Below are 14,662 nucleotides of genomic sequence, written 5' to 3' on the forward strand. Positions count from 1 at the left end.
TTCAGTGAAATTACTCTTCACGTCTTTTGCCCATTTTCTAATTGGATTGGTTTTTATGTTTATCCCGATCTGTAGTTTGTAGTTTTTTCCATCTTTCAACAATCTTTTGTAGAGAGAACATTTTTAATTTTGACGAATTTCAATTAGTCAATTTTTTCTTTTCTGGATTGTGTTTTGGAGTCCTAGAACTCTTTTCCTAGCCCTAGATCCCAGAAATTTTCTAAGTTTTTTGAAATAGAAGTTTTATGGTTTTACATTTGACATTTAGGTCTGTGATCCATTTTGAGTTAATTTTTGTATAAGGTGTGATGTTTATGTCAAGTTTCATTTTTTTGCCAATGGAAGACCAAGTGCTCTAGCACCATTTGTTGAAAAGTCTGTCCTTCCTCCATTGAATTGCTTTTACACTTTCATCAAAAATCAGCTGGGCATATTTGTGTGGGTCCGTTTCTGGGTTCTCTACTGTGTTCCATTTACCTGTGTGTCCGTCCCTTTACCAATACCACACAGTCTTGGTTACTGTGGCTATGATTACATAGCTTGAAATTAGGTAGACTGATTCCTCCCATTATTTTCTGTTTCAAGACTGTTTTAGCTATTCTAGTTGCTTTATCTTTCTACATAAATTTTAGAATAATCTTATATATATCTACAAAGAAAACTTGCTGGGATAGTGATAGAAATTGTGTTAAACCTGTATATCAACCTGGGAACAACTGACATCTGTGCTGCATGGAAACTTCCAATCCATGAACAGGGTATGTCTTTTCATTTATTTAGATCTTGTTTGATTCATTTCATTTTGTATTTTTCAGCATACAAGTGCTATACATGTTTTGCTATATTTATACCAAAGTGTTTCACTTTTTTGAACAATCGTAAGTAGTATTGTATTTTAAATTTCTGTCTTCTGAGGCTTTTCCTTTCCTGATCCTTTGGCTGAAAAGAGCAGGTTTTTGTTTGATGTTTTTTCCTTTTTTTGTCTGCGCTCATTGGCATTTCTGGGACTGCTGGCTTCTTCAGCTCCACATCTGGGATATATGAAGTAAAAAGAAAACCCAGGGAACTCACTTCTGTGTCATTCCTTGGGTCCCAAGTTCCCTAGCTGGTCCCATAATCCCTGTTACATTTTTTGTTCATAATTTTGGTAGACCTCAGGTTTTTCAGCTATATATTTGCTGCATTATAGCAGAAATACCTGCATATTAAACCTGAATGCTGCCCTTTAAGAACTTACAGTTTAGAGGATTCTAAATTTCTCCCATATCTTACCTAATACTACATGGCAAAGGCAAATTTTTTGGTTGCTAAATATCTCCACCATCTGCCTGTAGTTGAAACTTAAAGCTTCACTATTTGCATTGCATTCCAGTGGACTCTGTCCTTTCTTCCAATAAAATGTAATTACTACCATGTCCCAGGAGGGTTCAAACACAAAACTGGGATTGAGAATTAATAAGATAGTGTGAATGAATTATTAGACCCTTTCCTGACACTTTGCTGCAAGTAGGGTATTTTTGATAGGAAGGAAGCTGGAAAGATACACAGAGTGCAAGGAGGTGGGAATGGTCCACCCCTCTGCCTATTACCATGTGACTTTTGGCAAATTATTTAATCTTCTCATTAACTTAATCTCCTCCTCTATAATATGGGGATAAAAATAGAACCCATCTGTTTTAGTTTTCTAGAACTGCTGTAACAAATTACCACAAACTTGGCTTAAAACAACAGAAATGTATTCTCTCACAGTTCTGGAGACCAGAGGTCTGAAATCAAGGTGTCAGCAAGGCTGTGCTTCCTCCAGAGCCTCGAGAAGAGATTCCACTTTTGCCTCTTCCAACTTCTGGTGGCTGGCAGCATTCTTTGACTTGTGACTGCTCACTCCGACCTCTGCCTTTGTTCTTCTGATCTAGCTGGTATAGCTGAGGTCACTTAGCCACTTCATTCATCTGGAGGCTGGACCATCCTTCCAAGATGGTGTTTTGTCTTCCAAGTCTCTCTCCACATGGCCTCTCTTCATTCAATGATGAAGCCTGAGGGTTTTTTTTTGTGACATAGTTGTTGGCTTCCAAGAAAAAAAGGCTTCCAGGCCTCTGCTGGAAGTAGTCCAGTATCACTTCCACCAGATTCTATTCGTCAAAGCAAGTGACAAAGCTATACTGGATTTCAAGGGATAGGGGAATAGTCTCTGCTTCATAACAGGAGGAAGAGCAGTCTCCCACCCCCACCCCAGGGAAAGAAGGGAAGAAGGAATTGATCTGGAGATTCTCTACGACAGTTGGCCCTAAAGACTAATTTTGGCTTCATAGATTTATTTGTGCTGGTCTTGCACGCTAAGCACCTATTCCCATAACCTAGTTCAGATCCTGTAGTTCCATCAGGGAAATGGGATTGCTGTTTTCTCAATAGACCTTTTATCTTCTTTCTTTTGCTCATGTCATTTCTTTAACCTGAAAGAATAATTTTCTTTTCTTTTCTTTTTTTTTTTAAGTCATTCATGTTCACTGAGTCTTTACATTAAAGACAAACCTTACCTTCTGCAGCTGGTTCTCATTAAATTCACGCAGTTCTTATCTTTTTTCTCTCCAAGTTCTCTAGACATTTAGGTATTCAGTTTGCATTTTATTAATTTACATTTGCTGAAAGGTTTTTTTTTTTTTAATTATGTATTGCCAAATATTGCAGATGCGTATAGTCAGATCAGATTGTAAATTCATGGGGACCTGGGCTGTCCTACTTTTGCCTCTTCCCAGATCACCTCTACCAGTTATTTTGCACGAGCTAGATACTGTAGTTCACAAGAGAGCATGCTTCTGAGTGAAACTGAATTTGAGGCATTTCAAGAAGTTACAGCATATCTAAATTTCAGAGAGGCTGAGAAGGCTAGATAAATAGGATATAAATATTTAGTGGGTGTTCTATTGTTGAATAAGTAAATGAAGGCCACTTCATACATGCATGAAGGCCACTGGGACTTGGCAAATCCATTTTCAGTGGAAATTATTTTGGTGCATCAAATATTTATTAAGCACCTAATATGTTCCTGTCACTTTGCTAGACACACAGATGGTAATGTAAAAAAAAAAAAAAAAAAGTAAAAATTCAGCCTCTGACCTCCAGGTAAATAGATACAGAAGAAAGATGCAAACGTACTCATGTTGTTAATACAGACCAAGCAGAGGAGGCTGGGAGAGCACAGGGAGGGTGACTGAGCTTGGCATGATCACACGAGAAATGGTTCCTGGGTAAGATGACACCAATCAAAGCTTAGTGTGTAAGAGACAACCAGGCAAAGAACGGGGTAGAGTAAGGAAAGGCATTTCAGACGAGGGAACTGCATGAAAAAAAAGCACAGGATTATTTCAGCATGATGAGTGCAGTGAAAGACAAGTTGTTTAAAGCCTAGAGTGGGAGACAGCAATTTGGAGAAGATAAGAATGGAGAGGTGGGTAGGGACAGATCAAGGAGAGCCTGTTTTCCTGAGAGAGAGCTCAGCCAGGCTTAGGAGAGTCCATGGACTAGTACAGGGAGAGGAATAACATGGTCAACTCGGAGATCCCTCTGGCAGCCAGGTGGAGGATGGTTCTGGGTAAATTAAATGAGTGTGACCATCTTGGCAGGAGATGACTGAGGCCTTATACTAGACTTTAATAATAGAAACACAGAGGAGGAATGGGTTGAGAACTATTTAGCAGGAAAAATTATCAGGGCTTGGTGAGTGATAGAATGTAGAAGGTGAAAGAGAAAGATGAGTCTAGGTGAGCTGCCAGATTCCTGGCTTGGGTGACTGGGTAACTTCTGTGTCATTTTGTCATGGAGGCAGGGGAAGAGAATGGATGATATGGGGAAGAGGACAGGTTCAGTTCTGTCCTTGTTGAGTTTGAGGTACCCGTTGAGATATTCAAGTGGATATGGGAACTTCTTCCATTGGAGAAGGCTACTTGGGAGAATCACGTACTCAAGGGAGAGCCCAGTTTCATTTGTCGGGAAATGAAGGGAGCATCTGTGAAGAGGCTGAAGACCTAAGGTGGTTGGTTTATCATGAGATGGAGTTTCAGAGGGCACAGTGATAGCTGTGGGGTGGGAGGCAGAAAGGAGTGGTTGGTCAGAGACCGGAGGCTTAGAGTCCTATCAGATGAGAGGAGCGTGTGGAAGGGTCAGGGGAGTATGGATGGCATTTTGCTTGGTGACCAGAGGTGATATAGCTTTCAGGCTTGGTGTGGTTAGCTGGTCTTGAGAATTCCCCATGGAATTTAGGATTTAACGCAGGGCAGGGTTTGGCTTTGGCTTTGGGCAGCTTGGGTGGGGAGTGGTTAGTATTAGTGGTGGTTCTGGCTTCATGTGACAATGGTGTCAATGGAGTCTGTGATGGTGGCCTCGAGGCAATGGCCCCATGAGATTTATGAGCCCTGTGGTGAGTGGAAGCTGGGCTGGCAAAAAATGGCTCTTAGATAGTTGTGTATATAATTTTATCTAAAAGTATACATCAACTAGGAAGTTAGCCAGAAGATATTTAATTAGTCAGAATATTTCAAATTTTCTTCTACATTGGTAATGGAGACAAAGTGGGGGAAAAATACAGAGGTCAAGAAAACAAATGCTAACAACCACATAAGTGAAACTAATTTGACTCCCACTTTGTTAACCAGAAATGATTTTTGAAGTCATTTGCAGGAGTAAAATGAGTTTCTAGGAGAGATGCTTTTTCCTCATACATTTCAACTTCTAATGACCTCTCAAACCTTCTGATTTTTGCTGGAGTGCTTCTTGATGTGGATATTGCAGCTGGGCATTTGACTAATTAAAAAGTTCAACAACAGATAACTGCTCCAAAATAGAAAGCCATTTTAGTACAGGAGTAATGTGTTAGGAAGATCCAAGGCATCAGGCATTTAAGGGGTGAATCTTCTTACAAAGCTTCTCCCACGCTTACCTCTCACGATGACCTCCTATAGCCCTTCCGTCAAAGTCTCAGAGTTTCTTCCTGTCTTTCAGAGCCTTCAACAATCTGGCTTCAACCTCATCTGTCAAATGGGAATAATAACCATTGCTCTATTTATCCCACAGGTTTTTGGTCAAGACAAAGGAAACCATACATGTGAAAATGATTTGAAAGATGTAAAAGCTATATATGTTTAAAAAGTATTTCCTTTATGGCTATGTTTTTGCTTTATCCTCCTTCCTTTAGTGCCAGGATTTCCTGTCCCTAAACCTCAGGCTTTCTAATACCAGGTGCTAGATTCCTCTAACCCCCAACTGCCTAATCAACCTCTACTGACGACCAGTTCTACCTCTGCTTGAATATTCACCTTCCATCTTAGACTTCAAAACAGTGATTCTTAATGACCGGCATGGACTTGCCTTTATGGACTGGCTTGTCCACTTCAGACCCATCTTCAATCTCCTCTCCCATGTTTCTGAGCCTAGAGTGACAAACCCACAGCCTCCTTCTGAAAAACAAAAAAACACAAAAATAAAAACCAATGATCTCCACTGGCCTCTCCTGGACTGAATTATTCGACTTTCACACAGTTTGTGTATCTAAATCATTCTCTCCTATGAAACAGCCTTGCTTGTGTGGGTCCTGGGGATCTGAGCCTAACAGAGAAACCATCTCAGCCAAAGCTACCAGGATACTGTCATCAAGTCCTATGCAAGAGTAAAAGTCTAGGAGGAAGCAGAGACTAGAGAAAGGTATCCAGGTCCATCTCCAAAATGAAGACAGACAAGGCAACTATTGAAAGCTGGAGTGAGGGACTTTCCTGGGGGCGCAATGGTTAAGAATCTGCCTGCCAATGCCGGGGACAAGGGTTTGATCCCTGGTCCAGGAAGATCCCACAGGTCGTGGAGCAACTAAGCCCAAGTGCCGCAACTAAGCCCAAGTGCCACAACTACTGAGCCTGTGCTCTAGGGCCCGCAAGCCACAACTACTGAAGCCTGCACGCCTAGAGCCCATGCTCTGCAACAAGAGAAGCCACCGCAATGAGAAGCCCACGCACCGCAATGTAGAGTAGCCCCGCTCACCCCGGCTAGAGAAAGCCCGTGTGCAGCAACAAACACCCAATGCCGCCAAAAATAAATAATAAATAAATAAATTTATTTTTTAAAAAGATATCTATAGATCTATAGTATGAGAAAATTAAAAAAAGAAGAAAAGAAAGAAAGCTGGAGTATGGGGACTAGATTCAGAAGGCCTTGTAGGCCACAGTGAAGAATAAAGGGTAGACTACCACCTGGAACAGGCATTGTTGGCCAGCTAGTTTCAACACGTTCTTCTGCATGGTGCTTGGGTACATGGCTGGCTGCATGGAAAGGGCCAGGGATGGGGCAGAAATCCTGGTTTGAGAGTCATTCTCCTCTACTCAAAAAAATCTTCATCATCTTCCACTGTCTATGGAGAAAGTTCAAACTCCGTTGTGTTCAGCCCTTACTAGCTTGGGCATGGAAATTGTCACATTTCCATTAATGAGTGATTATGATGATACGCTTAATGGCACGCAGTTCTGCTTGCTTCTAGGTCCTCTGCTTCCTGGATCCAAGCCTTTCATCTCTCAATCTCAAGCCTGCTCTTCAAATCCTCATTTTCTGTCTCTGCCTCTTTTCAGAATGAAGGAGTGAATCATAGGGGGGATGGCCTCAAAAGATATCGTCCTGCTTTCCCCTGGATTTGGTTTCATCCCGGGGATGCTTTACATTACAATTTAGCTTCAATTTGTCCATGGAGCTTAACATTTTATGGTAATACTTTCTCCCTCTCTCATACCAATTTTTTTTTTTTTTTTAACATCTTTATTGGAGTATAATTGCTTTACAATGGTGTGTTAGTTTTTGCTGTATAACAAAGTGAATCAACTATACATATATATACATCCCCATATCTCCTCCCTCTTGTGTCTCCCTCCCACCTCCCTATCCCAATGTGCTTTTAGGTGGACACAAAGCACAAAGGTCAGGGAGCTGATCTCCCTGTGCTATGCGGCTGCTTCCCACTAGCTATCTATTTTACAGTTGGTAGTGTATATATGTCCATGCCACTCTCTCATTTCATCCCACCTTACCCTTCCCACTCCCCGTGTCCTCAAGTCCATTCTCTATGTCTGCATCTTTATTCTTGTCCTGCCCCTAGGTTCTTCAGAACCATTTTCTTTTTTTGATTCCATATATATGTGTTAGCATACAGTATTTGTTTTTCTCTTTCTGACTTACTTCACTCTGTATGACAGTCTCTAGGTCCATCCACCTCACTACAAATAACTCAATTTCGTTTCTTTTTATGGCTGAGTAATATTCCATTGTATATATGTGCCACATCTTCTTTATCCATTCATCTATTGATGGACACTTAGGTTGCTTCCATGTCCTGGCTATTGTAAATAGAGCTGCAATGAACACTGTGGTACATGACTCTTTTTGAATTATGGTTTTCTCAGGGTATATGCCCAGTAGTGGGATTGCTGGGTCATATGGTACTTCTATTTTTAGTTTTTTGAGGAACCTCCATACTGTTCTCCATAGTGGCTGTATCAGTTTACATTCCCACCAACAGTGCAAGAGGGTTCCCTTTTCTCCACACCGTCTCCAACATTTATTGTTTGTAGACTTTTTGATGATGGCCATTCTGACAGGTGTGAGGTGATACTTCACTGTAGTTTTGATTTGCATTTCTCTAATGATTAGTGATGTTGAACACCCTATCATGTGTTTGCTGGCAATCTGTATATCTTCTTTGGAGAAATGTCTATTTAGGTCTTCTGCCCATTTTTGGATTGGGTTGTTTGTTTTTTTGATATTGAGCTGCATGAGCTGCTTGTAAATTTTGGAGATTAATCCCTTGTTGGTTGCTTCGTTTGCAAATATTTTCTCCCATTCTGAGTGTTGTCTTTTCATCTTGTTTATGGTTTCCTCTGCTGTGCAAAAGTTTTTAAGTTTCATTAGGTCCCATTTGTTTATTTTTGTTTTTATTTCCATTTCTCTAGGAGGTGGGTCAAAAAGGATCTTGCTGTGATTTATGTCATTGAGTGTTTTGCCTGTGTTTTCCTCTAAGAGTTTTATAGTGTCTGGCTTTACATTTAGGTCTTTAATCCATTTGGAGTTTATTTTTGTGTATGGTGTTAGGGAGTGTTCTAATTTCATTCTTTTAAATGTAGCTGTCCAGTTTTCCCAGCACCAATTATTGAAGAGGCTGTCTTTTCTCCATTGTATATTCTTGCCTCCTTTATCAAAGATAAGATGACTATATGTGCGTGGGTTTATCTCTGGGCTTTCTATCCTGTTCCATTGATCTATATTTCTGTTTTTGTGCCAGTACCATACTGTCTTGATTACTGTAGCTTTGTAGTATAGTCTGAAGTCCGGGAGCCTGATTCCTCCAGCTCTGTTTTTCTTTCTCAGGACTGCTTTGGCTATTCGGGGTCTTTTGTGTTTCGATGCAAATTGTGAAATTTTTTGTTCTAGTTCTGTGAAAAATGCCATTGCTAGTTTGATTGGGATTGCATTGAATCTGTAGATTGCTTTGAGTAGTATAGCCATTTTCACGATATTCATTCTTCCAATCCAAGAACATGGTATATCTCTCCATCTGTTTGTATCCTCTTTAATTTCTTTCATTGTTGTCTTATAGTTTTCTGCATACAGGTCTTTTGTCTCCTTAGGTAGGTTTATTCCTAGGTATTTTATTCTTTTTGTTGCAATGGTAAATGGGAGTGTTTCCTTGATTTCTCTTTTAGATTTTTCATCATTAGTGTATAAGAATGCAAGAGATTTCTGTGCATTAATTTTGTATCCTGCTAGTTTACCAAATTCATTGATCAGTGCTAGTAGTTTTCTGGTAGCATCTATAGGATTCTCTATGTATAGTATCATGTCATCTGCAAATAGTGACAGTTTTACTTCTTTTCCAATTTGGATTCTTTTTATTTCTTTTTCATTTCTGATTGCTGTGTCTAAAACTTCCAAAACTATGTTGAATAATAGTGGTGAGAGTGGGCAACCTTGTCTTGCTCCTGATCTTAGTGGAAATGGTTTCAGTTTTTCACCATTGAGAACAATGTTGGCTGTGGGTTTGTCATATATGGCCTTTATTATGTTGAGGTAAGTTCCCTCTATGCCTTCTTTCTGGAAGGTTTTTATCATAAATGGTGTTGAATTTTGTCGAAAGCTTTTTCTTCATCTACTGAGAGGATCATATGGTTTTTCTCCTTCAATTTGTTATTATGGTTTATCACATTGATTGATTTGCGTATATTGAAGAATCCTTGCATTCCTGGGATAAACCCCACTTGATCCTGGTGTGTGATCCTTTAATGTGCTTCATTCCAATTTCTTTAAACCCCCTCGTAACCAGAGACTGTTGGACTGGAAAGCACCTTAGAAATCATCGAGTCAAACTTCCTGATATTTTAAAATAAAGAGAAAAGTTAAGTGATTTGCCTAAATTACAATCACTAGGGAATAGAGTTAGTATTTGTGTCCAGGTTTCCTGTTGTCCAGTTCAAAATGCTTCCCCATATACCACCCAGTGTCTTATAAAGTAGGTAACAGGTAATTTAAAGGAATTTATTTATAAATGAAAGATCCAGTTTTATGAAGTGAATAATTATCCCTTTACTTATGTTTTGTAAGATTTAATTTTTACATATTAGGTTCCTAATAACAAGATACCCCTCTATCTGATGGAGATAAAATGTATCATTTTTGAATGAGCTTGGCTTCTCTCTTTACCTCCCACTTGTGTGAGTCTCGGAGACTCTGAGAACGGACTTTAGAGTTAACCCAGAGGAGAATTGTGGGGTCACAGGCTGGGAGGGGCAGGTGTGAGTGAGAAGGTTTACTGTTTTGCACACGTCTCCTCCACTGATGTAAGGGTCACATGAAGCAGGGCCTACGCTCTAGTCATTCCTGTGTTGCCAAAAGCTCACCCAGTGCACAGCTCAGAGTAAGGACTTGAGAAGAACGTTCCCTTTTCCTCAAATAGAAATGATGGTACAAGGACTTCCCTGGTGGTCCAGTGGTTAAGAATCTGCCTTCCAATGCAGGGGACACGGGTTCGATCGCTGGTCAGGGAACTAAGATCCCACATGCTGTGGGACAACTAAGCCCGCACACTCTAGAGCCCGTGCGCCACAACTAGAGAGAGAGAAAAGCCCGCACACCACAACAAAAGATCCCGCATGCCACAACTAAGACCCAATGCAGCCAAATAAATAAATATTTAAAAAAAAAAAAAAAAGAAATGATGGTATAGAAAACAAGCATAAGAGAAGGTAAGGGATGTACTAAGTTGGTCAGGGGGAGGCAGGGGGTGAAAAAAGAGCATGTTTCATGTTTTACTTCTCTATTGCTGTATAACAAACTACCTCAAAACTCAGTAGCTTAAAACAACAATAATTTATTATTTCTCTTTATCCCGTGGGTTGATTGGGCTCAGCTGGGTGGTCCTTCTGCTACATATGATGTTGGTTGGGGTCACTGACACGGCTGCACTCAGTGAGAGCTCCATCCAAGGTGGCCTGACATCCTCCAGGACTTCTCTCAATGGGGTTTCAATCATTCAATACTCTAGTCTGAGTTTCTTAAATAGTGGCTGGAACCAAGAGGCCAAAGATAGAATGGCCAGCTCCTGAGGCCAAAGCCTGGAACTGAGAAGGTATCACTTCTATCACATTCTATTGATCAAAGCAAGTCACAAGGCCAGCCCAGCTCAAAGGGAGGGAAAATAGATTCCACCTCTAGATGGAAGTGACGGCGGCGTGCAGGTGCAGGAATGGGAGGAATTGTTGTAGTTAGGTTTGCAGACAAGCTACCACAGGGAGAAGAAAGGCTATACTCAGTGCCTTGACTGACTAAGGCACCAGAAGATACATGTAATGCAGACAGCTAGGCATGTGTCTATCTAGAAGGTAAGTGTAGCTGTCAGGGACTATTAAGGAGGCAAATAAACTGAAATAGGATTTATTCGGATTATCAGTAAGGCTGCTACATACTTTGTCAGCTTAAGTCTCTGAATCAAGAAACGCCTTCCTCTGAACACTGTTGTCTGCACCCAATAGGCTTTTTCAAGACATTAGCTCTGAGGGCAAGAGTATAATAAAGATGTTTGGCTACTGCAACTTTTCTTTAGAGAGTGCTCAGACTTTAAATGAAAGCAGTAAAATTTCCTCTTCTGCAATAATGAGAAACGCGCAAACCATTTATGTGGCGTAATTCAGAAGTTATAGTACAGTTTACAATGAAACATTTTTATGAGCGATCAAATGCAGCAGTCAAAAGATTTTTCCTTATTTCAGCTTGAAAATGCTAAGACTTCCAGTCACACTGTGAACCAAAGACAAAAGGAAAGAAGCACACAGGGAAAGAATCGGAAGGCCTGGGTTCCTTTGTAAACTGCTGCTCTTCATCTCATGACCAGGACTCGTTGCCTGGTTCTGCTCCCTGCCTCTGCTTCTTCATTCTTCAAGTGGGGATAATAAAATGGGGTCTGCCTCGCCGGGCCCTGCCTGTTTCAGAGGGCTGTTGGGAGGCAGCTATACAATAATAGGTGTAAACATTCTGAACACTGAGAAGTGCTCTGAATGTTGTTGTTATTTGATCTCAGTGAATGAATAGGTGCATATATAATAGAATATCTCTCAATATCTAGTATTGAATGTTATTGATTTCTTTGTAGGGCCTTTATTATTATTATCACCATTATTATTTTAAATTACAAATGTCATACATGAGTGTAAGCTAATTGTAAAAAGTTCAGTCATATATAAGGCAAAAAATAAAAACCTTTTCACATCCCAATTCTCACCCCATCTCTCTCTCTCCAGAAATACCCACAGTTATACCTGGTGTGTATCCTTCCAGATCATTTCCATACTTTTAAAGCACATTCAAACATAGATTACTTACCATTTTTACATAAATGGTATCTATTAATATGGACTCCCATACAATTTGTAGACAGCTTCTTTAGAAGTCAGTGAAATATTTTCCATATTTCCAAATTAAAGTAATGGCTAAAGGCTTATAACTTTACTGCAGAGACTCTTTGCAAATCTCATTCATATAAATTGTTTTCCTCATTTATCTGAGTATATTTTATTTCACTGTATTGTATGCATCTTTGTAAGAGTTCTTTAAGACCTTTGGGAGTAAGATTTGAAATACATGAAAAACTTATCACATGTTGGTTGCTTCTGCTTCCCTTTCCCTTAACTGCTTTGCTTCGTCCAAACAAACTCTTAAGCTGATAGCAGCCAAAGACTTCCCCCTCCCCCTGCCTTCAATATTTCCCTGGGCCATTCCAAGTTCAGGGAGTGACTTTCACCTCAGATAACCTCTACACAAATCCAAATCTACCTTTGAATTCCTCTAACATTCTTTCATAGTTACCTCAGGGAAATCTTCACTCTTCGACCCCGCCCCAATTCACTCACAGGGCTAAAAACCACAGCCCTGTGTTTGACTTGCTAGTGATAAATCTGCATCAATGAAGAAGTTTGTTTGCTTACTTCCTTGTGCTAAAATATTTCTCACATGCCTCCTCTATGCCAGACACTGTGGACCACCGGGCGATGTGAGCATGTGTCAGGAATCCTGACCAGTTTAGGGGATCACAGAAGGCTTCTCCGAGGAAGCGTTGATCTGAACTGATGTCAGAGAGATGAGGAGGAGGTGAAGGTAGTTAGGTGAACAGTGTGTGTGTGTGTGTGTGTGTGTGTGTGTGTGTGAGAGAGAGAGAGACAGAGATGGGGTGGGAGGGAAGATCAGATCAGATTTGCATTTTGAAACAATAATTCTGACTTCAGAATAAAACACATTGGTGGAATGCAAACATGTTATAGGGAGATCAATATCAAAAGATTCAAGTAAAAATAGTATTTTCTGAGGATGAACAGCCTTTGATAATCTTGAAACGACATAAGAGACATTCCTTTTAAAATCTTAAAAATGTTCATTTATTACCCAGTCCTCTGATGATTAAGTCTATTTCAAGCAATGAAGTATTATTTAAGATCAAAATCTTAAGAACCTATTTCTCAATTATGATGATTCATAATAAACCGTTTCTACTATTTTTGACACAAACCTATGGTGGTCCTGCTCTGGTCCTTGGCCTGGAAGGTGGAGAGGAGGAAGGTCCAAGTGAGGCAAGGCTGGGGGTAAGGGGGGCAGGAGGTCCCCGTCAGACACCAGGGGGTACTCAGCAGGGCTTATGTTGGTGTACTTACCTGGTACAGGGTAACATCTTGGGCTTTAAGTCCCAACACCTGATTCATTACCTTCCTGCCTCTCCTGCTCTGCTTTTCCCAACTTCATTTGAAATCATTCATGATCCAGATTTTAAAATGGTCATGCTTATCAATAAATACTCAGGAACCTTTTGTTGAGAAGGCAGTAATAAAAAAAAAATCTATACAGTATAAGCCAGAATCCCCAAAGCACACGATTTGGCAATGTCAGAGGCATATAAAAATTAGGAACATATTTCATTCTTGTCCTCAACAAGAGGCTCAACAGAGCAATATTAACTATCATGGAGACAGACGCACAAACAGGTCGCTATTGCCATTTAAGGATTGTCTCTGAGAAAGGGATTCTGTCTTCTAAAAATTTAATGATTCTGATTTAATACGCACATTAAAATATTTAACAATAAACCTCACTGAAGAATACTGAGAATGGGTGCTGTCCAGGTGATATTGTTAAAATAAATCTTCATTCACTTTTGTTTCATGGAATACTGATTTCTATTTTATTTTATTTTTAAACCATGGTTTGATGTATTTATACTTTTCAGCTCCTACTTTTGTTTCCTTTGCTGTGGTATTTCCAGATTTCACTTTTCAGGGTGTTTGAATAATTTGTGATGGGTTATTTGGAGACACAGATTCCAAAAATGAAGGAAAGATTTTAGGTTGGTGAATGGTTCTGCTTGGAAAGGCATCCTCTGTTGAGGCTGAGAACAATAAAGAAAAGTGAAAACCCTGAGGAAGGTAAAGCAAGAAAAGAAACAAGGCACTATGGATAAGCAAAAAACAGTTTTATTTACAGGGAGAAATAGATAATTTTTTGTGCTTTCTGTAGATGCAGCCAACTGGGAATTAACCCATTCCTAGTCTTCCCAACCACAAATGTGGTTAGCCTTAACTAGAGAAAAAAAAATTAGGTTGAAGCTATTACACACAAGAATTCATAGTCTGAGTTTCTTGTTGAAACATGGACCAGAAATGGGAGACAGTGGGGTAAAGAGCACTGGCTTTGGAGATTTAGACTGATAGATGATTACATATATATATACACACACATGTAGATGATTATATATATACACATACATATATAATCATATATCAATCTAATACATATATATCTATATAAAATTATCTCTATCCCTATCTCTGTATCTGTGTTTATATCACATGGTAAGCACTCAATGGCTGATGCTTTTGTTATTATTGTCAGATTGGCTTAGAGTTATTGGGGTAGGCTGAATGATGATCCTCTAAAGATGTCCGCATTCTAATCCTTGGAACCTGTGAATCTTACCTTATATGGCAAAAGCGGCTTTGCAGATGTGATCGAATTAAGGATTTTGAGATGGGGAGATTATCCTGCATTACCAAGGGGCTTGATGCAAACACATGGGTCTTTATAAGCCGTGTGCAGAAGGAGTCAA

This window comes from Eubalaena glacialis, chromosome 14 (genome assembly GCF_028564815.1).
Source record: "Eubalaena glacialis isolate mEubGla1 chromosome 14, mEubGla1.1.hap2.+ XY, whole genome shotgun sequence".
In the NCBI taxonomy this organism is placed as follows: domain Eukaryota; kingdom Metazoa; phylum Chordata; class Mammalia; order Artiodactyla; family Balaenidae; genus Eubalaena; species Eubalaena glacialis.